The sequence below is a fragment of the Callithrix jacchus genome, chromosome 18 (genome assembly GCF_049354715.1).
Source record: "Callithrix jacchus isolate 240 chromosome 18, calJac240_pri, whole genome shotgun sequence".
NCBI classification, from domain to species: Eukaryota; Metazoa; Chordata; class Mammalia; order Primates; family Cebidae; genus Callithrix; species Callithrix jacchus.
In genome coordinates this window covers 19,310,401-19,334,750 of record NC_133519.1, presented here as the reverse complement: position 1 = coordinate 19,334,750, position 24,350 = coordinate 19,310,401, and the positions used below count along the sequence as shown (strand labels likewise).

Sequence of the window (24,350 nt, the reverse complement as noted above, 5' to 3'; positions counted from 1 at the left end):
TTGTGACCTTCTCCAAAATAGGGAAGCAGAAAACCCAAATCAATCTGCTGGCTTCTTTCTCACTCTCAAAGTTCTCTAAAACCAGGTGAGGTCCATATAAAATTGAATACAAAATGATGAAAGTGCAAAATGCCTGTCTGCTCATGATGTTTATGTACATAATAAACGTTAATCTCTCCCTGAGGATCAAATACAAGGTTAACTATGCAACATGTCTTATCTATTTTCTTCCTCCTACCAACTCTATGCAGTTAAGAATAAGGAAATTAAACCATGAAGAGGTTAAGTACCTTGTCCAAGGGCACACAGTTGCTATCCAAAGGATTATAAATCATTCTACTATAAGGACACATGCATGAATGTTCATTGCAGCACTGTTTACAATAGCAAAGACCTGGAATCAACCCAACTGCCCAGCGATGATAGACTGGACAGGGAAAATGTGGCACATATACACCATGGAGTATTATGCAACAATCAAAAATGATGAGTTCATGTCCTTTGTAGGGACATGGATGAACCTGGAGAACATCATTCTCAGCAAACTGACACAAGAACAGAAAATGAAATACCACATGTTCTCACTCATAGGCGGGTGTTGAACAATGAGAACACATGGACACAGGGAGGGGAGCACTACACACTGGGGTCTGTTGGGAGGAATAGGGGAGGGACAGCAGGGGTGGGGAGTTGGGGAGAGATAGCATGGGGAGAAATGCCAGATATAGGTGAAGGGGAGGAAGGCAGCAAATCACACTGCCACGTGTGTACCTATGCAACAATCTTGCATGTTCTTCACATGTACCCCAAAACCTATAATGCAATAAAGAAAAACTTAAAAAAATAAAAAAATTAGAATTTTAACCTGGCAATATGGCTTAAGAGCCCACGCTCATGACCAGATAGATAGATGATGATGATGATAGACAGATAGATACATCATAGATAGGTGAAAGATAGATAAAGATATCTTTATTCATTGAGTCTGTGCATTGTGATTAAGTGCATATGGATTCATAGTCCTCATGCAGAAATTCCTTGGATTCCCAGGTTCCATAACCCACACGTAGGAAACCACTGTTCTGGACCAACTTCCTGTTCTATAAGTTATCTTTGTTGATTCAGGCAATGACGTCTCAACTCAGCCACGCAATGTTGGCACTGTTGGCATGTTAGCTATGTCTATTTCATAGACATGCCTAAAAAATAGAAAGAAGACATGAAATCTTTTTTTTTCCTGTATGTTATTAGGGCCAGCAGGGTATCGGCTGCGTTTACTTTCTTTTGCCACCTTAAACAGGAGTTTCTGCTCAAGAAAGAGCCTCAATAGCAGGTGCTGACTGCCTGTTAGATTTTCACAAGAAAGTCAGGGGCTTTAATGTTTGTTACTTCCTGTCTTGACTTGAATGGGTCTAAAAGTAGTAAATCCAAAAGAAATAAACGGAAACTTCCAGGACTACTAGAGAAGGGAGTGAAAAGCTAGTTTCCTTTAAACAACCAGCTCTCATGTGAACTCATTAACATGGGGAAGGCACCAAGCCATTTGTAAGAGATCTGCCTCCATGACCCAAACACTTCCAACTAAGTCCTACCTCCAACATTGGGGACCACATTTCACATGAGATTTGGAGGGGACAAAACATCCAAGGCATATAACTGAGCATAATCTACACTCTTTTATAGTGCATAGGTGTGAGCATCTAGATATCCAGCTGCCTGTCTTCAAGATAATCAGCCACTCACACTTTGCCTATAAAGTATCTTTGGGTGTCTTGTAGTTAAGGGTACAGTTTGAACCTAAAGTGGGCTCAAAAAAATTGATCATGACCTCTGCCTTATAAATAGTATATTCCAGCCAAGAAGCCCAAAAGGCTTCAAACTTACCTTCATATCTTCCAACTGATACAGATGTTAAGTGAGCTGACATTTTTTTCAGAATGGGGAGAGCAATAGTATAAGCCCACTGAGGAAGATCCTTAGAAAGTGGTAGTATACAGAAGTTTTGCTTTAAAAAAAAATAATTGAGGCAGGATTTTACTATGTTACCCAGGCTGGTCTCTGACCAGTAGGCTGAAGTGATCCTCCCACCTCAGCCCCCAAAGAAGCTGGGATTGCAGGGATGTGCCACCATACCCAGCTAAAAAATTTTTTAAAAATAATACCAGAATATTAGATTAAATTTTTAAAAATTAAAAGAATAAAAATAAAAATTTAGCCATAGATATTTTCAAAGAAATTAAGTACAAGATTAATTAAGAGTCCAGACTAGGAATAAGCTCTCAAGTTTGAGTCTCAGCTGTGACTACTCAATCTCTCTTTGCCTCAGCCTTCTCACCAGTAAAATGGAGACCGTAGTGGTACCTACCTTAAGGGTGGTTTTCAGCATAAAATGAGTTAATGTGGTGAACTGGTTAAGACAGAGCATATGTTAGTTTTCACGACTATTATAATTATTTTGCAAGAAGCCTTTGGTTAGACTTGAGAGCAGCAGAGAGAGAGCCTCCTTTCCCATGCTCCTGGTCTGTCCTTAGGATGAAGAACCTGGAAGGCTACTGGTGGGTCCAGAATGCAAAACCTTGTTCTCACAGTATGCAGCCAGGATCACACAGCAGCAGTCATGTCAATGAGGTAGACATCATCACACACATACGCATACCCACACCTCCAAAACACGCATGCCTGCAGCAGAGGTGGGGTTAGGAAGTTTGAAGGTCATTTCCAGGTGTGGTACTAGACAGAAATCTCCATTGTGCAAAGTCAGCCCTTAAGCCAAATGTACTACAGGCCAGGTTTATTTTATGCTTCTTTACAGAATTGCAGTTACAAAATGGAAACAGACATCTCTTAAAGGAATCCTTTTATGCTGTTAGCAGATAAGGACAAGAGGTCTTAGCCCAGACCAGGACATTTGCATTTTAATAGGCAACTTTTGAAGACCTAATTTTTCAGGACCCTGGCTAAACGGTTTTGTGACCCATGTGTTTCTTGTGGGTGAGAGAGGGTATGAGTGAGAGTGGGAACAGTGGGAGGAGCAGGAGGCATTCTGAACCTTTGTAATCATACTCTGTTACCACCTACAAAAGGCCCTTAGGAAATATGAATTTATGTGTGAGAATTATGTGTGTTTATTGAGGGTTGCTTGTTTCAATGATGGGTATACAGGAGACATTTGTAGCATTAGCAGGCAAACAAATGCCCTGCGATACCAAAGGCAGCCTTGCATACTAAATAATTGGCCTGATTCTGCACATCTTTTCAATGTGCAGCCAGATATTTTATAATTATCTAAACCTTAAACATGACTTTGAAAAATAAACACAAAAGCATCTTTTGCACTTCTCATATATACTGGATTTTACAGAAAAGAAACTGCCATGTATATTGAGGAAAGATTATTCTTGGCTTTGGCTAGAACAATATGCTTGCATTTTTCACTGTTTCAGAAAATCAGATCACCTGTAGCCGCACCGTTCATAATAGTTGTGTCACCAATACCTCATTCTCCTATCAGTCTGTTTTTTGTAACACATTCATCAAGGACATAGTTTCTTATTATAAAGTTATTTCACTTTATTTTTTCTTTATATTAAAACTGGGAATTTTATTGATTTAAAAAATACATGTGTGTGTAGATAGCAGAGGTGGATTCAGTTTGAGGGTCTGAAATTCATACAATTTAAAGGGTCCTCCTTAAAAAATTGAGTAGAAAATGTTGAATACAATATTAGATATTAGAATTACTATTTAGAACAAGAAAATTAATCACAGAAGATTACAAAATATACCAACTAACAAATGACATAAACATTATAAAATCCATCAAAAAGTAAATATTCATTTGTTGCTAGATATCCCACTATCCTCTTTTTCAACATATTGTTGTTACATGCTATTTGAGATCCTCTTCATCAGAGATATCATAATATTATTTTTATAGGGAAACTTGAAATATAATTTATTCTTTTCTCTAGCATCATTGATCACCATTTATTTCCTATTAATGGTAGCTGGGGGTGCATAGAATATGCAATTTCACAGCAATATTCTCACTATTTGTAGTATGGTTACAGGTTTCTGCCTTACAAACACAGGAATAAATGCATGCTATCAAATGTGATCTGATAGGATTGAAAACCTCTGCTAAATTCTGAAGAAGAAAAAAGGGCCAGAGAAAGATGAGAATAGGGGTCCTGAGCATACACAGTTTCCAGTGACATTCATCACAGGGTTTCCTTTGGCTCTTCCAAAACAGGGAACACTTGCAGATTATTGTAGAGGTTCAAGAAAACAAATGAATATTGAGTGTCTGTGATTAGAACATTAAACTGACTATTAGAAATAGATGCAGTGACAAAACGTCTGGCACATGTTGGTGGCCATTCCCATAGAAGAGTGTTTCTTATAATCAGGAATTTGGAAGTTTTTTACTTAGAAAATTTGTAAATTTTTCATTAGTGATAAACTAATATAAATATTATGGATCATTTGAATGACTATTTCATAACCAAAAATTCCATCTTTGTTTCAACATCATTTACATTTTTTTGTTTGCAATTTACAAGTGACTGACAAGTTAAAGTCATGCTGCACCTATGAATGAATGTTGTTCAAATAGAGTCAAGTGCTCAGAAGAAGAAACTGACACAGGCCTGCTGTAGAATAGGCTGCCAAACACAAATCAACCCTCTTTATCATAGGTAATAGCACAGTCATGTTGCAGAAAGATATATGAAGAAAATCTTCTCTGCAGGACCCAAGGGGCAACAGTTAATTAGAAGTCTATAATAGAGATGTAAAATAAACAATGTTTTATATTCTCAATTCCTGAATTGAATGTATACCAATCAACGATATATTTCAATAGTATCATGATGCCAATTTATCTTTAAGAGAAAAAGACAACTATACAGAATTATCAAGGGCTATCTTATTAAAGTTAGCATATGAGCATAGTTTCCTGGTAGAATTTTGACTAATTATATTTTCTAATTTTTCAGAATGAGCAAACTATGTCTTGAAGTTTATTAATAGCATTTTTTACAATATACTTTTCCAAAAAGGCAATCCCCGAGCTTTAATTATTATGGACAAATAAAGAAATGACTTAAATGTAGATACAGACCTGTTACTTAAACTTTCTATCACTAAACCTAACACAAAAATCTAGTTTCAGCATAGGAACATTCTTCATCATATATTTTCATTTCTTTGTTCAACAAGTACTTATATTCCAAGCACTAGGTCATTTGCTGGTGATACAAGAGAGATAATAAGCAGACAAGATCTTTTCCCTTGAGGAGTAGACTTTCTGTGGGAGAAAATAGAAAATAAGTAAACAGGGGCCGGGCGCGGTGGCTCACGCCTGTAATCCCAGCATTTTGGGAGGCGGAGGTGGGTGGATCACGAGGTCAAGAGATCAAGACCATCTCGGTCAACATGGTGAAACCCCGTCTCTACTAAATACAGAAAATTAGCTGGGCACGGTGGTGCGTGCCTGTAATCCCAGCTACTCGGGAGGCTGAGGCAGGAGAATTGCCTGAACCCAGGAGGCAGAGGTTGCGGTGAGCCGAGATCGCGCCATTGCACTCCAGCCTGGGTAACAAGAACAAAACTCCGTCTCAAAAAAAAAAAAAAAAAGAAAAAGAAAATAAGTAAACAAACAGAACAGTGACAGCTTGTGACTAACGTTTGTAAAAAGTAAATAATGTTGCTCTGTAGACATACAAGGGTAACTTATTTTAGATTGCGTGGTTAAGAAAGGCCATTCAATGAAAATGACTTTTTTTTTTTTTTTGAGATGGAGTTTTGCTCTTATTACCCAGTCTGGAGTGCAATGGCGTGATCTTGGCTCACCACAACCTCCGCCTCCTGGGTTCAGGCAATTCTCCTGCCTCAGCCTCCCAAGTAGCTGGGATTACAGGCACGTGCTACCATGCCCAGCTAATTTTTTATATTTTTTTTAGTAGGGACGGGGTTTCACCATGTCGACCAGGATGGCCTCGATCTCTTGACGTCGTGATCCACCCACCTCAGCCTCCCAAAGTGCTGGGATTACAGGCGTGAGCCACCGCGCCAGGCCGAAAATGACTTTTAAGCAGAGACTTAAAGCATGAGATAGAATGAAAGAAGACATAGTCTGGAACAAGAACATTTCAAGCCGTGGGAAGTTCAAAATCCCCATAACAAGAAAGACTGTGGAGAATTGTAGAAATTAAGAGAAGGACATCAGGACTGAAGCATAGCGAGTAGGAAGGCCAATGGCATAAAATGAGATTGGCAATACACAGAGGAGCCAGATCATGAGGGCCTGATAGAACATGAAAAAGTGTTGGGATTTGATTTGAAGGCTAAAGAAGAGTCATCGGACTGTGTGATGCAAAATAATGTACACACACACACACACACTCACACACACACACACACACACACACGCACGCACGGTGTGTATGTATATGTATCTATACATGTATATATTCCCTTAATACAGTTTGATGGCTTTCATGTATGTCTTAGTCTTTTTTCTGTGGCTATAAGTGAATACCTGAAACTGGAATTTATAAAGAAAAAAAATTATTTCTGGAGGCTGTGAAGTCCAAGGTCAAGGGTCCTATCTGGTGATAACCTTCTTTTTTAGTGGGGACTCTCTGCAGAGTCCCAAGGTGGCACAGGGTATCACATGGCAAGGGGGGTGCTGAGCATGTGAGCTCAGGTCTCTCTTTCTCTTCTTTTAGAGCCACCAGTCTCACTCCCATGATAACCCATTATTCAATCAATCTCTTAATTCATAAATAGATTAATCCATTCATGAGGATAGAGCCTCTATGAACCAATTCCTCTTACAGGCCCCCCTTCTCAATACTGCCATATTGGAAATTAAGTTTCAACATGTGCTTTGAGGGTATGAAAACTCAAACCATAGACATGTACATGTATATTATATGTGTATACACACACACTCTCAATGTCTACCTATGTATCTATATATAGATATATATGTAGTCATGTAATCTATATGTTTTTTGAGCAGATATCGGGAAATGGTTAAGAGTCTAAATATGATGACAGATGGTCTAGAGAAGTGGTAGTGAAGGTAAAGAAAAGTTGATGGGTTTGAGATATATATTGGGGGTGATACTAATGGGACTAATTGACAGATTGGAGGGCACAGGAAGTATAAAATATGATTCCTAAATTTCTGGCTATAATAATTGAGTAGACAGTAATTATGTGGTGAGAACTGAGGAAGTACTAGATTTAAGGGAAGTACTAGAGTTGGGGGAGAAATCAACCAAGTGTTCCAGTTTGAAAGTGTTTTAGTTTGAAGCATCTTTATTATATCTAAGTGTTTGTGCTAAATACGCAGTTACAAAAAAAAAATGTTGGGAGACCAGTTGAAATGTCTTCCTTAGAGATATAAAGTAGAGAATCACCAGCATAGGTTAAAGTCACTGAGTAAGGTGAGGTCAGCTGAAGGGAGAGAAAGGTAAGTTAAGCAACAGAGAAAGTCTCAGAGCAGAGCTCTAAGAAATGTCAGTATCTTGAAAATGGGTATCAGAAGACCCAGAACAGAGACTAGAGAAAACAACTGGTAAGGTAGGAAAACTCTCTGGGAATTATGTCACGAAAGCTAAGAAAAGAGTACAATTCTAGAGGAAACGGTTAATTATATTGAATCATGTTGAGAGGCGAAGTAAAATGAGAGAATACAAGTATCCTTTGAATCTAGCAATATGGAAGATTTGGGGACTTTAACGATGGCAATTTCAGTGGAGTAATATGTGTAAAAACCAAACTGAACTGGGCTAAAAAAAAAAGTGAATAGGAAGTGAGAAAGTATAGACAACATGTGCAGACAGTATTCTGAGAAGTTTTGCCATAGGGTGGTGGGATAGGAATATGTGGGATTAAGGGGAGATTTTTGTTTTACATAAGATGCTGGGTTGTATTTGTTAGCTAACAGAAATAATTCAGTCAGCACAGAGGGAATAAGGGAAGTATAAGTTAAATAATTGAAGAAGTTAAGTCTTTGCATAATCAAGAAGGGAGAAATGGTTTTCACTCATCTAATTTAAATATTCCTTGAGTATAACACAGGTGTTTCTGCCATAACATGTAACACACATTTATTTTCTAAAGTTGTTTTGCATTCTGCAAAAAATACACTAAAAATATCAAGTCTCTGAGAGAAAAAAAGACTATCACAATTTATGCAAAACCTGTAACCACAGCACTAACATAAACATTAGTATTTCTACTAAATAAACTGTGCAGTTAAAACGATATGTTAAATTTGTAATAAAATTAACAGTAAACATAGGATTTGATCTTTTTCAATGTTTGGTGAAAGAAGATGACAAAGAGAAAATACATAAAAGCAAGGAAAAACCATAGAATAAGCAGGCTCAAGATAGACTTGTGGTAAAACTAAGCCAAGTAAAACCTTGAAGTGAATAGTTATCGTGTAGAATATTCTATTTCTTGCCATGTTCCACTGTGCTAGTAAGATGTGTGTTAGCTGTTCCTTGGTAGTCCAAAATATTAACTCGCTAGAAAAAAAAAATCCTGTCTCAACCAACTTCAGTGTTATATTGACATTATTCCTTGGCTTGCCAATAACATATAGGCTAATTTGCATTTCAGAAACATACATTATATCAGAGAAACTGCAATGTATTTCTTGACTTGTTAAGTGGCTGCCATGTGCATAGCAATATATGGAATACTACATTGAATACAAAAATGCAAAAAAAGGGAGTTCCTCCAAACCACATTGACTTTATTAAAAACTTGATTTCTGTAGGCAGAAACAATAATGGAGAAACTAGGGTGTGTTCTAACAAAAAAATAAGCACAGAAGAGCAACAATGGTAATTGTTAATATTTTTTGAACACTCACTATATTCAGGAATTGTGATTTATCCCATTTAATACTCACAGGAATCCTATGAAATAGTTACTATCAGCGTATTTTAAAAATCCTTATTTTTAATGAGGTAGAGAAGTTAAGATGATACAACTAGTGAATGGCAAAGTCAAGATTTGAAGCTTAGAGGTCTGAATGATAGGGATTTTAAACAAGGTGCTCCAACACTTTTGCCACAACCTTTAGGATAACTGAATTATTCCCTCCAATAAGTTGAGAGCTTATGGTCATCTTCTGCCTTAAACTGCTTGAGGCAAGATACTGATAGAGACTCTAACATTGCTAGAGTTTGCAGGAAAAGGCAGGTTAGAAGTGATGGACCTGAGAGAGAGGGTTCTAGAAGTTAGCCTCCATTGTGTGGCACTTACTTAAGTAACCTCTCGGTTAGGTGGGCATAAAGGAAAGTGACATGAACTTAAGCCATTTTGTCCCTCTCCCTCAAAGGGGACACTCTTTAGATGAGGGGAGCTTTAATAACAAGAAGCTGTGGAGTGGGCGGCCTGCAATGAGAGCCGAGGAAAGCAGAATTGATGGAAACATAAAAGAATAGGTCATTCTTTTTGCTGTGCAGATTGCATAGGACGTAGGTTCTTCTGAAGAACCTATAAAGGTATTCCCATGAGAGCACCTACATTTGAATCACTCCAAATGAGAAAGAACAATGAATAAGGCTAGAGAAATGGTGACAACAAGCAAAAATGTTATACTACCCTAATCTGACCTCCACTTATGAGGTAGTGTTCACACACAGGAGCAGCAGTTAAAATAAAACAAGGAGTTGACAGCTAATACACCATGGAGAGTTGCTTTATTCTTCATTCTCTCAAGGAAGGAGCTGATACTGGAAAGAGGGAGACATGTGAGTAGTGTGGCCATCACCCTTTACCTCCCAAAACATGACAAGTTGCTGGAGCCATAAACTTACCCTATGCTCGTGGTAGGTGAGTGGAGAATGCTGAGACTGAAAAAAATTTTGAATAGAAGAAAAAATTAAATGGATTAATTTTATCAAATCAGAATTAATTAGATTTGATTGCGTCTAATAACTCCAATGGGACTGTTTTCGAAACATAAAGTGATTAAAAGCTTATAAAATTGGTCTAAGAAGTCATTAAGGGAGCCTCCTACCCAAGAAGAATGGGTCTACAGTAGTAGCAGTAATTTTAAAATTGAGGATTTCATGTTTACACCTCACAAGTTGAGACTTCTTTCAACACAGTAATGTGTATGAAATGAAAAGATTGTGCTACAAGTGTGCTAAGGTCCTCTGCAGGTCCAAAATCTAGATGTTTTCTGGCTATTAGAATTGCAGGGGTTCAAGAAGATAACAGCTCAGTTACTTGGACAATTTGATCCCAAGGTGGCTTCCAAAGAGTAGAGACTGCTGCTGGCTAGTTGATGAGTCTTTCATTCTCCTACCTGGCCTGTCAGGCTGACAGTTCAAGATCTATAGTAACCTTGCCTTTTGTGCTTCTGATTCTGAGCTGGCAGAAAAGAAAGAGCAGCAGGAAGTCCCGATATATTTGAAAGTGGAAGTCAAAGAAAGGAGTTGAAAGCAGAATAGTGGAAAGATGGTAGGATTGATGCTAACCATGGGATATTTGCTGTAAGTGACTTGGGGAAGACATGTTATTTCCAGTTTCCTAATCAGTTTTTATCATAAGTCCTAAAGTATTAGGAAAAGTTTTAAAAAGGAAAAGACCATAGATATAATCAATTTAAATTGCTTCATTTTAGGGATTGAGAAGCCCCAACCCCACAGAATGTTTTGTGAGAATTATAGATCTAAGCAATTAATTATTGGAAAATGCAGTACTAAATTATGAGGCTCCTGTTGTTTCTGCGGCTGCTTTAGTTGAAGATACAGGACTGAGGAAAGGATGAGAGAACAAGCGCTTTTAAGGATTATTATAGTCCAACCTGGGTAGAAAAGCAATAAAAAAGTGAACAAATTATTGGAGAAAATATACCAGATAGTAACACAGAGAGAATTAAATGATAATGATGTAATAGACTGAGTGGATGTTAACTTAAATATTCGGGTTGATCACATGCTGAAATGACAACAGTGCAGTAGAGCTCTTTTGACAACCCAGGTTAACCGAATCACCAGAGTAAATAACAGTCACCATCCCCTCTGCTGTGAAGACTGATGGATGCACACTACATTCTAAATGATCACATCTGGTAAACTCCTCTCTAGTAGAAACACCAGGAGACAGTAGTGTCACAAAACCGAGGCTGAAGAGCATTTTAAGAAGGAGAGTGATTAATAGTGTTAAATGCATCACTTATCAAGTAGGGAAATAACTAAGAATAGTCCAATGAATTTAGTAATTAGAAAAATCTTGGTGTAGATGATCCAGGGACCGTGTCGCTACCATGCAGGCCCTAGATGTCAGTGGTAAACTCACTGGAGCTGACCAGTCTCTGAGACATTACTCAAACTTACAAAATAACTTAGAATGTGAATGAATTCATTTTTAACAGTAAATGTACCAGACCAGTCATTTCCTTATGGCTTTCACTTTCTGGTAGATGTAAGCAATTCATATATTAAAATGAATGCCAGAAGATTACTTATTGTTCCCATATTACTCTGCTGTTGCCTATCATAGCGTGCATCACAACAAATGAAAATTGCGTCTTTCCTGGTCTAGCTCCTTATCACATCCTTATTGAAGTCAGTGACTATATTTGTTTGGTTCATTGCTCTTTTTTTTTTTTTTTTAGATGCATGCCCGAATGATTTCTTTTTTAAATTCTTATTTATTTCTTAATGTATACGCTGCTGTCTTTTTTTCTTTTTAATTGTGCTTTAGGTTCTGGGTTACATGTGCAGATCATACAGGATTGTTGCACAGGTACACATGGCAATGTGGTTTGCTGCCTCCATCCCGCTGTCACCTACATCTGGCATTTTTCCCCACATTATCCCTCCCCAATCTCCCCACCCCTCTGCTGTTCCTCCCTTGCCCGCCCCCAACAGACCCCAGTGTGTGATGCTGCCCTCCCTCTGTTCTCATTGTTCATCACCCACCTATGAGTGAGAACATGTGGTGTTTAATTTTCTGTTCTGTGTCAGTTTGCTGAGAATTATGGTTTCCAGATTCATCCATGTCACTACAAAGGACACAAACTCATCATTTTTTATGGCTGCATAGTATTCTATGATGTATGTGTGCCACATTTTCCTTGTCCAGTCTATCGTCGATGGGCATTTGGGTTGCGTCCAGGTCTTTGCTATTGTAAACAGTGCCGCTATGAACATACATGTGCATGTGTCCTTATAATAGAATGATTTATAATCCTATGGGTATATACCAGTAATGGGATTGCTGGGTCAAATGGAATTTCTATTTCTAGGTCCTTGAGGAAGTGCCACAGTCTTCCACAATAGTTGACCTAGTTTACACTCCCACCAACAGTGTAAAAGTGTTCCTGTTTCTCCACATGCTCTCCAGCGTCTATTGTCTCCAGATTTTTTAATGATCACGATTCTAACTGGTGTGAGATGGTATCTCAATGTGGTTTTGATTTGCATTTCTCTAATAATCAGTGATGATGAGCATTTTTTCATGTTTGTTGGCCTCATATATGTCTTCTTTTGAAAAGTGTCTGTTCACATCCTTCTCCCACTTTTGGATGGGTTTGTTTGTTTATTGTAAATCTGTTTTAGTTTTTTGTAGATTCTGGATATTAGCCCTTTGTCAGATGGGTAGATTGTAAAAATTTTTTCCTATTCTGTTGATTGCCAATGTACTCTAATGATTGTTTTTTTGTTTTTTGGTTTTTTTTGTTTTGTTTTTGTTGTTGTTGTTGTTGTACAGAAGCTGTGGAGTTTAATTAGGTCCCGTTTGTCTATTTTGGCTTTTGTTGCCAATGCTTTTGGTGTTTCAATCATGAAGTCCTTGCCTATGTCCATGTCCTGAATGGTTTTGCCTAGGTTTTCTTCTAGGGTTTTTATGGTGTCAGGTCTTATGTTTAAGTCTTTAATCCATCTGGAGTTAATTTTAGTGTAAGGTGTCAGGAAGGGGTCCAGTTTCTGCTTTCTGTACACTGCTAGCCAGTTTTCTCAATACCATTTATTAAATGGAATCCTTTCACCATTGCTTGTTTGTGTCAGATTTGTCAAAGATCAGATGGTTGTAGATACATGGCATTGCCTCCAGGGTCTGTTCTGTTCCATTGGTTTATATCTCTGTTTTGGTACTAGTACCATACTATTTTGATTACTATAGCCTTGTAATATAGTTTGAAATCAGGTAGCATGATGCCTCTGGCTTTGTTCTTTTTGCTTAGGATTGTCTTGGCTATGCAGGCTCTCTTTTGGTTCCATATGAAGTTGAAGGTTGTTTTTTCCAGTTCTGTCAAGAAGATCATTGGTAGCTTGATGGGCATAGCATTGAATCTATAAATAACTATGGGCAGTATGGCCATTTTCATCATATTGATTCTTCCTAACCATGAGCATGGAATGTTTCTCCATCTGTTTGTGTCCTCTCTTATTTCATTGAGCAGTGGTTTGTAGTTCTCCTTGAAGAGGTCCTTTACATCCTTTGTTAGTTGTATTCCTAGGTATTTTATTCTCTTCATAGCAATTGTAAGTGCGAGTTTGCTCATGATTTGGCTCTCTGTTTGTCGGATATTGGTGTATAGGAATGCTTGTGATTTCTGCAAATTGATTTTGTATCCTGAGACTTTGCTGAAGTTGCTTATCAGTTTAAGGAGATTTTGGGCTGAGATGATAGGGTCTTCTAAATATGCAATCATGTCATCTGCAAATAGAGACAATTTGACTTCCTCTTCTCCTAATTGAATACCCTTTATTTTTTTTTCTTGCCTAACTGCTCTGGCTGGAACTTCCAATACTATATTGAATAGGAGTGGTGAGAAAGGGCATCCTTGTCTAGTGCCAGATTTCAGAGAGAATGCTTCTAGTTTTTGCCCATTCGGTATGATATTGGCTTTGGGTGTTTTATAAATAGCTTTTATTATTTTGAGATATGTTCCATTGATACCTAGTTTATTGAGAGTTTTTAGCATAAAGTACTGTTGAATTTCATCAAAGGCCTTCTCTGCATCTGTTGAGATAATCATGTCTTTTTTATCTTTCGTTCTGTTTATGTGACTTGCATATGTTGTACCAGCCTTGCATCCCAGGGTTGAAGCTGACTTGATCGTGATGGATAAGCTTTTTGATGTGCTGTTGGATTCAGTTTGCCAGTATTTTGTTGAGGATTTTCACATCAATGTTCATCATGAAAATTGGCCTGAAATTTTCTTTTTTAGTTGTGTCTCTGCCAGGTTTGGGTATCAGAATGATGATGGTCTCATGAGTGAGGGATGATTCCCCCTTTTTGTATTGTTTGGAATAGTTTCAGAAGGAATGGTACCAGCTCCTCTTTGTACATCTGGTCGAATTCTGCTGTGAACCTGTCTGGTCCTGGACTTTTTTTGTTTGGGAGGCTATTAATTGCTGTCTCAAATTCAAACCTTGTTATTTGTCTATTCAGAGATTCAGCTTCTTCCTGGTTTAAGCAATACCATTCAGTACATAGGCATAGGTAAGGACTTCATGACTAAAACACCAGAAGCAATGGCAACAAAAGCCAAAATAGACAAATAGGGTCTAATTAAACTTAAGAGTTTCCGCATAGCAAAAGAAACTATCATTAGAGTGAACTGGCAACCAACAGAATGGGAAACAATTTTTGCAATCCACCCATCTGACAAAGGGCTAATATCCAGAATCTACAAAGAACTTAAACAAGTTTACAAGAAAAAAACAACCCCATCAAAAAGTAGGCAAAGTATATGAACAGATACTTTTCAAAAGAAGACATTTATGCAGGCAGCAAAGATATGAAAAAAAGTTCATCATCACTGGTCATTAGAGAAATGCAAATCAAGACCACATTGAGATACCATCTATACCATCTCACCCCAGTTAGAATGGTGATCATTAAAAAATCAGAGGTGACAGATGCTGGAGAGGATGTGGAGAAATAGGAGTGCTTTGACACTGTTGGTGGGAGTGTAAATTAGTTCAACCATTGTGGAAGACAGTGTGGCGATTCCTCAGGATCTAGAAGTAGAAATACCATTTGACCTAGTAATCCCATTACTGAGTATATACACAAGGGATTATAAAACGTTCTATTATAAGGACACATGCACACATATATTTATTGTGGCACTGTTTACAATAGCAAAGACTTGGATCCAACCCAAATGCCCATCAAAGATAGAATGGACAAAGAAAATGTGACACATATATACCATGGAATACTGTGTAGCCATAAAAAAGGATGAGTTCATGTCCTTTGCAAGGACATGGATGAAACTGGAAACCATCATTCTCAGCAAACTGACACAAGAACAGAAAACCAAACGTTGTATGTTCTCACTCACAAGTTGGTGTTAAACAATGAGAACACATGGATACAAGGAGGAGAACATCACACACAGGGGCCTGTTGTGGGGTGAGGGTCTAGGGGAGGGACAGCAGGGGGTGGGGAGATTGGGGACAGCTAACTTTAGGAGAAATACCTAATGTAGATGACGGGGGTGGGAGGAATGGATGCAGCAAACCACCAAGGCATGTGTATACCTATGTAACAAACCTGTACATTCTGCATATGTACTGCATAGGACTTAAAGTATAATAATAATAATAATCATCATCATCAATGCAGTATTAGTTTCTACACTCCAGCAATCTCCAACAGTCAGTGGGCAAATGAAAACATCTCCTTCACCAGTGACTTATATTTCTAATGAAACCCTTGAGACCACCCTTTAGGTTCTATCTTCCTTACCTCTTGGTAGCCTGGAGGAATTCTCAAAAGGGATGGTCTCAGGAGACTTGGAGCAGGAGGGATTCTCTTCTCCTTGGGGAAATTAAATATACACAGCTCCTGAAATCTGCAGTTTAAGAGGCTGTATTTTTTCCCTGGGCCCCGTCTCAGGCCAAATGAACCAATGCCCCTGGCCTCAAGGAACATAGCAACAATTTGAGGCTCTCTTTGATATTAGAGAGAACTGGATTTTTCTCATTTTGTGTGTTTTTGTTTCCCTTGTAAATGCCTCTTGAACACAAAGTTTTTTCACCTGCTTTCTCTGAATAGACTCAATCCTTTCATGCCTTTTAAAGATCACTATCTGGAAAGTGCTTCCTTCTCCTTCCTATTACCAAGGTCAGAAGCAGCAAGTGCTGTTGGCAGAAGTAAATGAAAATGAAATACCATGTGCATTTTTCAAAATCTTACTATTTTCCCTGTATAGTTTGCAGTATTTGATTGGTTATATTGAATCTCATGTCCATTAATATTATATTTCTTCATGCTTGTCTTGCTGTGGTAATGGATTGAAGGACATGAAATTTAGCAGAGACATAATAATGATCTTCAAATATTTGAGATACTATCATATTGAAGAGAAAATAGAAAGTGCAATGATGTGGGAGGTGGTAAGTTGAGAGGAGATAAATATCGAGTTGATAGGAATTAATATTTTCTAAGAATTAAAGTAATCAAGAATAGAATTGATGATAGTACAGTTATATTAATCTATATAATGAAATAGTATGCACCATTGGAAATAGAAAGAGTGAGATAGATCACTGTACTATTATGGAAAGCAGTCAAGATATAATACATGGGAAAATGTAGTTGTGAATTGGTATGTACTGCCTAATTCCATTTGCGTAAAATTGAAATGATACAAAAATATGCATGATTGTACATAAAATATTTCTGGACAGAAACAGCAATACCAACAACAAAAACTCATGATTCGTCTTTACCTCTGGACAAGAAAATGCAGAGAAGGAGAAAACAACTTTTACATTTATATCCTTCTGTACCCATGGTTTTCCTTCTATGAGCACTTTTAAAATTTAAAAAGCCTAGTTTTATTTTTCCAGAACACTTTTAAAATTTAAAAAGCCTAGTTTTATTTTTCCAGAAGAATTTGTATCTAAAAAAAAAACAGAGAAAATGCTTATTTATAAGGTAATGAATTTCCAGTCATTGGAAGCACTGAAGCAGAATTTGAGGGACTGTTCATGAGGAATGCTGTGCTTTTAAAATTACCACCTAATCTAAGGTCCTATGATTCTGTTATATTTCAAGGACTGAAAACTATGAAACACCTGGGCTCTTCCAGCTTGCTTCCAATTGGAAAGACTTGAACAATGAAATGAATAATTTTAACCTCTTTCCCAGAATTCATTGTCAAGTCTAGGCAGAAAATGATTTCTCTAAAAGAACATTTTTAAAAAATTTTTAGGGGTAGAAATATTTTTAGCTGATGATCCAAAATACGAGGGAACAGAAAGCGTTGCAAAATGCTGTTTTTCTCAGTGACAAGGATTCCACAGAAGGAAGCTGGCATTTCGTTTCGGCTTTTATGATCCTGCTAATCTAGTGTTATCACTCCTGGGGGCTTCTGCTATCTTGGTGAGTCATTGTTTTCCTAAGGGGATGATGAGAAAGGAGTTGCAATTGCAGGAATGCACAAGCTTAGTGCAACCTTTTCTCTTCTGTCACCTATTTATTTTTTTATTCCCCTTAGCGTAGGTAGGATTGACTTTCTAGTTACATAGACATCTGACATTCATCTTGTTCAGTAATACATCATGAATATCAGCTACATAGGAATGGTGAAGAACTAGCCCATTACTACATCTTCAAGGAAAATCAACACATATTTTGCTTCATATTTTTCTCAATATTTTGAAACTATTTAATATTTTTTGATTTTTCAAAATCTTTAGTATGAAAATTCCAAAATTTGCCTTCATTCAAGTACTTGCATCCCACTGTAGTAATTGTCAGCATTAACCATTCTTATAATATGGTTTATTATAAGTTTTGGCATTGATTTTTAATGTTTAAATATTTTATCAAATATTAGATGCATAATATATCATTATGTGTATATTAAAGATTTATGACATTATTTTTAATAGAGAAGATATTAGACAGATAGATATTAGACATGATAGGTGATAGATTCTCCATACACTACTCAAAAAATATATTTTTAGCATTCGTTATATTTATTTTTTTAATGGCATGTGTGCCATTGAATGTTTTTCCTTCCTTGTTCTTCTCTTTTCTGCTTCTTTTCATTTTACAAACTTGCAGTCTATGTATCATTTATTTCTCAATCGATCAATCTACTTATGTGGTTTATTTTTTCAAGTTAGCGCTTTGTGGATTCTTAATGGCAGCATAGTTCCTATCAGATGGATGTTTTATAATTAATATAATTATTCCTTTATTCATTTACATTGTTTCTAGCCTTCACTGTAATAAGTAAAATAAAAATGTTTTTATATATACATCCTAATATGTATCTCTGATTCTTTCCTTAAAATAAATAATTGGAAGTGAAAATATCAAGCCATGAAGAATGAACATACATTGTCACTAAGGTAATATTTATTTATCTAGAGGAAATATTCTAAGATTCTCCAGTTTTTTATTCTTTCCCAATGTAATCTCATTCTCAGAGCAAGTGAAATGCATTAATTCTTTTCAAAAAGAGTAACAAAAAGTATCTTCTTTCTCATTTATTTTGTGATTATGATGCCTCTTAGACACTTGTGATATAGGGCAAATCACACTAGCCTTAGAATGTCGAGCTTATTTGTGCAATCATCTAACCCTGGGTGTTTTAGCAAGAGAAGGATAATAAGTACCTAATACATAGGTTTTTTATGATGTTGCATAATACATGCAAAAACTGTATAAACTCCAAAGTGCCATAAGAACTATTTATTATTGTTGTACTCTTTTTGAAAATGAGAGCTTTTTGATGCCCAATAACTCCCCACATAGGGGACAGAGGGAGAAATGTATAAACTAGTTTCCCCAAAGTTTATAATTCTGAAGAAATTGGAAAAGACAGTTTACTAGTGAGCCAGAATACCTGTGAAAATTCTCATCTAAGTACAAGCTAGAAAATGCATAGAAATAAACACAGTCCATGAAACAAGCTGCTGGGAATCACTTAGCAACACTATGGGGAATTGGATTGACAGTTTGCATTAGTCCCGAGAAGACTTTCTGAGAAGGAGAAGACTCAAGTCAAGCATTGAAAAAAGAGGAACATCTCTTGTTTTAAAAAATAAGGGGGAAAGTGCATGTTTGAAACTGTTTGGTGACTTGTGAAGAGTTCGTGAAACATGCAGACAAGTAAACACTTATGTTATGTTGGAGGAGAGGGTATTGTCTTATTTGGCAACCCAGAAAGAAAGATCTTTAAAAAGATAATCGAAACTGTGGTTTAAACTAAGTGGAAGAGGTTGCAAAATTTGTTTTAGATAAACAAAATCTGAAACTGTAACCTAAAAGAAAATTTCTTTCAAATTCAACTATGCATTTCCTATTTCTTTAGCCAAGTGTTTCTCTAGCATTTATGTGCTAGGTCACCAGGAAATCTTTTTCAGACTTACCCCAGGTGTCTTTTCTTCCATTTTTTTCACCCCTATTTATTCTTCTATGCCCATACATATATATATATATATATATGTATGGCCATGCATGAAATTGTTTTCTTATTGTGTTTTTTATCTACATCTATAGGTGAACAGTCATTCCCATTAACTTGGCATTCATCCAGGAACAGAATCCTTATTATCTCCTTAGAGGATTCACCTGCCCAAAGCGTTGGTCACTGATGTTCTGACTAATTGACCTGTCGCCGTATTTTCAATCTGTTTCAATCAATTATCCAATGAAGAGGGAGAACCACACAGTGGTCAGGGAGTTTGTTTTCCAGGGTTTCTCCAGTCTTCATGAATACAAGCTCACCCTCTTTGTGGTATTTCTTACCTTGTATCTTTTAACCCTGGCTGGCAATGTCATAATTGTGACAATTATCAGCACTGATCGTCACCTTCACACCCCCATGTACTCCTTTCTTAGTATGCTTTCCACTTCAGAGACTGTGTACACCTTAGTCATTGTACCACAAATGCTCTCCAATCTCTTAAGCCTAAGACAACCTATCTCTTTGGCTGGCTGTGCCACCCAGATGTTTCTTTTATTACCTTGGCCATCAACAACTACTTTCTGCTCACAGCAATGGGGTACGACCGCTATGTGGCCATCTGTAACCCTTGGAGGTATATGAACATCATGAACAAGAAAGTATGTGCCCAGCTGGTATGTGTGGCCTTCAGCGTTGGGCTGCTTGTGGCCGTAGTTCAAATTTCAACTGTGTTCAGGCTGCCTTTCTGTGATAAAGAGGTGGCCCATTATTTATGTGATATCCTCCCAGTTATGAAACTTTCCTGCGTTGATACCACTCTACATGACATAATTAAATTTGTTGTTAGTTCCCTGGTTATTGTGGTACCCATGGGTTTGGTCTTCATCTCCTACATCCTCATCATCTCTACCATCCTCAAGATCACCTCTGCCAAGGGCCGGAAAAAGACTTTTGCAACTTGTGCCTCCCACCTCACTGTGGTTATCATCCACTAGGGCTGTGCCTCCTTTGCCTACCTCAAGCCCAAGACAGAGAATACCAGGGATCAGGACCAGCTGATTTCAGTGACATACACCATCTTTACTCCACTACTTAATCCTGTTGTGTACACTTTGAGGAACAAGGAGGTCAAGGATGCCCTTCACCATGCTATTGGCAAAAAGCCTTTTGCCTAGGATCTTTGGTAGTTTGACATATAGTCTATCATAGTCTGGGAATTTTTGTAAGCTCAAGAAAATTGAATCCTATCGTTCATCCTCTAACCAAAGAGAGTTGCAAAATTTGGTGGTAATGCTGCATTAAGGAACCAAGAGTGTCTGTGGCTTGACTTCGTTTTCACCACCGTTCTCCTGTACCTTCTACTAACCTCACCGGTTACCACAGGGGGAGTGGTCAGTTGCTGCTCATTGGTGGTGCAAAGCTGTAGGGAATTGTAGGCAAGGAGTAGCTGATTGTTATCAGTTTGTCGATAGCAGAAAAGTGGGTTGCATAACACCTATTTGAAGTAATAGGTTGACAGGTCAACCTAAATGTCACATAGAGATTGAGCTCTGAAACTTTAAAGAGGACACGGTTGGTATACAGGATGTGTTAGAAACACAGTCAAATCCACCTTCCCACTTATTATCACTTTCTACTTTGAGCCTTGGCAAGAGCAGCAGATCTTGACATTCCAGAAAAAATATTATTAGCTTTAAACATTCTCATCTGACTTGGAGACCCATGAAATTGTTTTCCAATTCTGTTGATGCTCACATTAGAACTATTTCCTCGGTGAGTCTCTGTTACCAGTATGTTCAGTGTTAGTAGGCAACATGATCATATCCAGCCTCTGAATTTCACTGCACTTATATATGCTTTCTGTGAGAGTAACACATGAGATACTGAATTCACAAGTATAAGGATTTTTTGTTTTTTGTAATTGAGTTTATTTTTTAATTTTTATTTATTTTTTAATGATTATCTCTGAGAGTTTATTTTTTTCATTTTCCTCATCTACATTTTCTATGTTTTCTAAAATCATCACGTGTTGCTGTATAATTTTTTTAATTAAAGTAAGATAACGGTAGAAATTGGCATGAGTTAGCACTGGATGTAATCGGGAAACCTCCATAATCTCAGTTTCCTGGGAGCATAAATTAAACATATGTAAACATAATAGTGAATTAGACATAAAGTCAAAGGTAGGCTAGGGTGAATGCAGGGAGATTCCACAATGCCAGGTGAACAAGTTGGGTCATTATTCTGTAAGCAGTATGGAACTTTGACACTTTCTGTTCACAGAAATGGCTCTAATACAGTTGTTATTTAGACAGATATTTGATGGGTAGCACAGGGCTTGGTAATTAATTGGCTTTGTGTGAGCTGGACTCTGGACTTGTGCTCTAGCAGCCAGGCAAGAGCTAGTGTTGACCAGGGGTCCCCAGTCCCCTGGAACTAGTCCCTGGCATGTAAGGAACCAGGTCACATAGCAGGAGGTAAGGGGTGGGCAAGCCAACAAAGCTTCATCTGTATTTACAGCTGCTCCCCATTGCTCACATTACCACCTGAGCTCTGCTTCCTGTCAGATCAGCAGTGGCACAGCATTCTCATAGGAGCACAAACTCTGTTGCGAATTGCACATGCAACGGATCTAGATTGAATGCTCCTTATGAGAACCTAACGCCTGATGATCTGTCACTGTCTCCCATCAGCCCCTGATGGCTGTCTAGTTGTGGGAAAACAAGCACAGGGTTCTCACTGATTCTGCATTATGGTGAATTATATAATGATTTCATTATATATTACAATGTAAAAATAATAGAAATAAAGTGCATAATAAATTTGATGTGCTTGAATTATCCCAAAACCATCCCTACCACCCTGGTCCATGAAAAAATTGCCTTCCAAGAAACCAGTCCCTGGTGCCAAAAAGGTTGCAGACAACTGCTGTTGACTCTTGGGAACTTGACATGGACACTTTTTAGAGGACAGAAGAGTGTTAGCACATGTGAAGTTTACACAATTCTTGTAAACTTCAGATTCCCTAGACCAATATTACATTTCAGAGACCAAATTTAACAAGGCAACTCTGAATCCACATAAATGCTTAGTAATTTGAGGTAAATAAATTAATGTTGTTGAGGTTGTGCTTTGATACTGTCAAGTTTTCCTTTTCACAATGAAGAATTCCTGTGGTCCCAGCTACCCAGGAAGTTGAAGTGGGAGGATCTCTTGAGCCCAGGAAGTCAACACTGCAGTGAGCTGTGATCATGCCACTGCACTCCAGCCTGGATGACAGAGCAAGACCCTGTCATGCTCCAAGTAGTAGGCTAGGTAGAGTGCAGACATTAGTTAGTCTTCCTTTCATATGGCTAGTTCCTTCTTGTCCCTCTAAAATTTGTTCAAATGACTCTTCACGCAGGAAGACTTCCTTGATCTTAACTCACTCTGCCCTTAATTGAGTTTATTTTTGTCACCTTCCAGCTGTCTTAGATCTGGAAATAAGCCCATGATTTTCATTCTTCTCTGTGTAGAACATAATCTGATCTATAACTTGCCTTTACCATTTTCATTTCTACAAGGAAATCCGTGCCTTGCCTTTACCCTATTAACAGAAATCCATGCTTCAAGACAAGCCATGCCTTGCCTTTACTCTTTTCATTTCTACACGGATGCACTTATTTTCTGTATATAGTGGGGTACCTAATTTAAACCCTAAGTTTAAACACTGTTCTAAACAAGAGTCTGGGAGTCTACCAACTCATATTGTTATTGCCTTCAAAAGGAGAAAGTTATTTTGATTTGTGAGAAAGGAATAAGATTTTAGAATTATTTGACCTGGAAGAAAAAAGACAGAACTTGCCAAATGCCTTCGGGTCCATAAAGGGCTGATGAAAAAAAAAAAAAGCTATCTGTATCTGTCACCTACCAAAACTGTCCAAGTGTTACCATTGAAAATGCATTGAAAGTGCCTGTAAAACAAAGGACCTGGGTATCCCTAAGGGTGGAAGGTCCAAGAAGGGAAACCACGTTTATGAAACATTGCCTGAAAGAGTAAAAGATTTGCTCCTTCAGAGCTCTACCTGTAAGGGAGCGAGTTGAGTGGGAATGAAGACAGATCTCCAGGGCAGCTTGTTGTTGCCTTTATCTAGGTGTTTTTGGGGATACCTCTGAGTCCTTTCTGGGGTGAATACAAAGGTAATACTCTCACAACCCTGCTCCTGTGAAAACCCCTTTTGAGACTCCCTCTTTGGGATTCCTGCTCACTGTATCAGCCCACTTCTGAAAGCCTCTCCCAGTAATTACATCAGTTTTATAGGCTGCTGAATGTGAATGCACAGAATCCCCACAGGACTTCCCGCAATGGTACGGGGCTCTGTAAGATTGGTGACCAGTACTGAAAGTAGTGTGTTCCCCTGAGTTCCTGTAGTTTAACGTTGCAGAAAATTATGGTACAATTCACCCAAAGTAATTTTTGCAACAATAAATAATGTGTATTGAAATCCTACTTATCCCTTGTCTTTTTAAAGTATAGTTTACACTATCTTAACAGAGCCTGAAAAGGGAAACAAAATCAATGCATTTAATTTCAAAGAATATGTGATTATCACAAAACACGAATGATGACCAAAGAGAATGAGACTTAAGCCCACACCTTGGGCTCAGTTACCATATAGCCATTATCTCCATAGATCAGGGTGTGCCAATCCTGGAGGCTACCACTGTAACAGGTGGCACACAGCTCCTTCAGAGGGAGCACCTGATCCCACAAAAACACGTCCCATATCTCCCCAACCAAGGATTGATTTGCATCAAAATGTCCCACAAAGGAATCCTGCTCTTGTCCCAGGATGATCTTAGCCTCTACTCCCACAAAATACTACTTCCATATACCCTTCCTCCCCACCAGCTTCCCATTTACCCAGAGTGCAGCAATTCCAGA

General features: G+C 37.8%; 1 pseudogene; it reads left to right on the top strand.

The window, feature by feature from the left end:
- The first annotated feature begins 19,525 nt into the window (after positions 1-19,525).
- Positions 19,526-21,007, top strand: LOC108588993 (olfactory receptor 10J1-like; annotated as a pseudogene).
- The last annotated feature ends 3,343 nt before the right edge of the window (positions 21,008-24,350 follow it).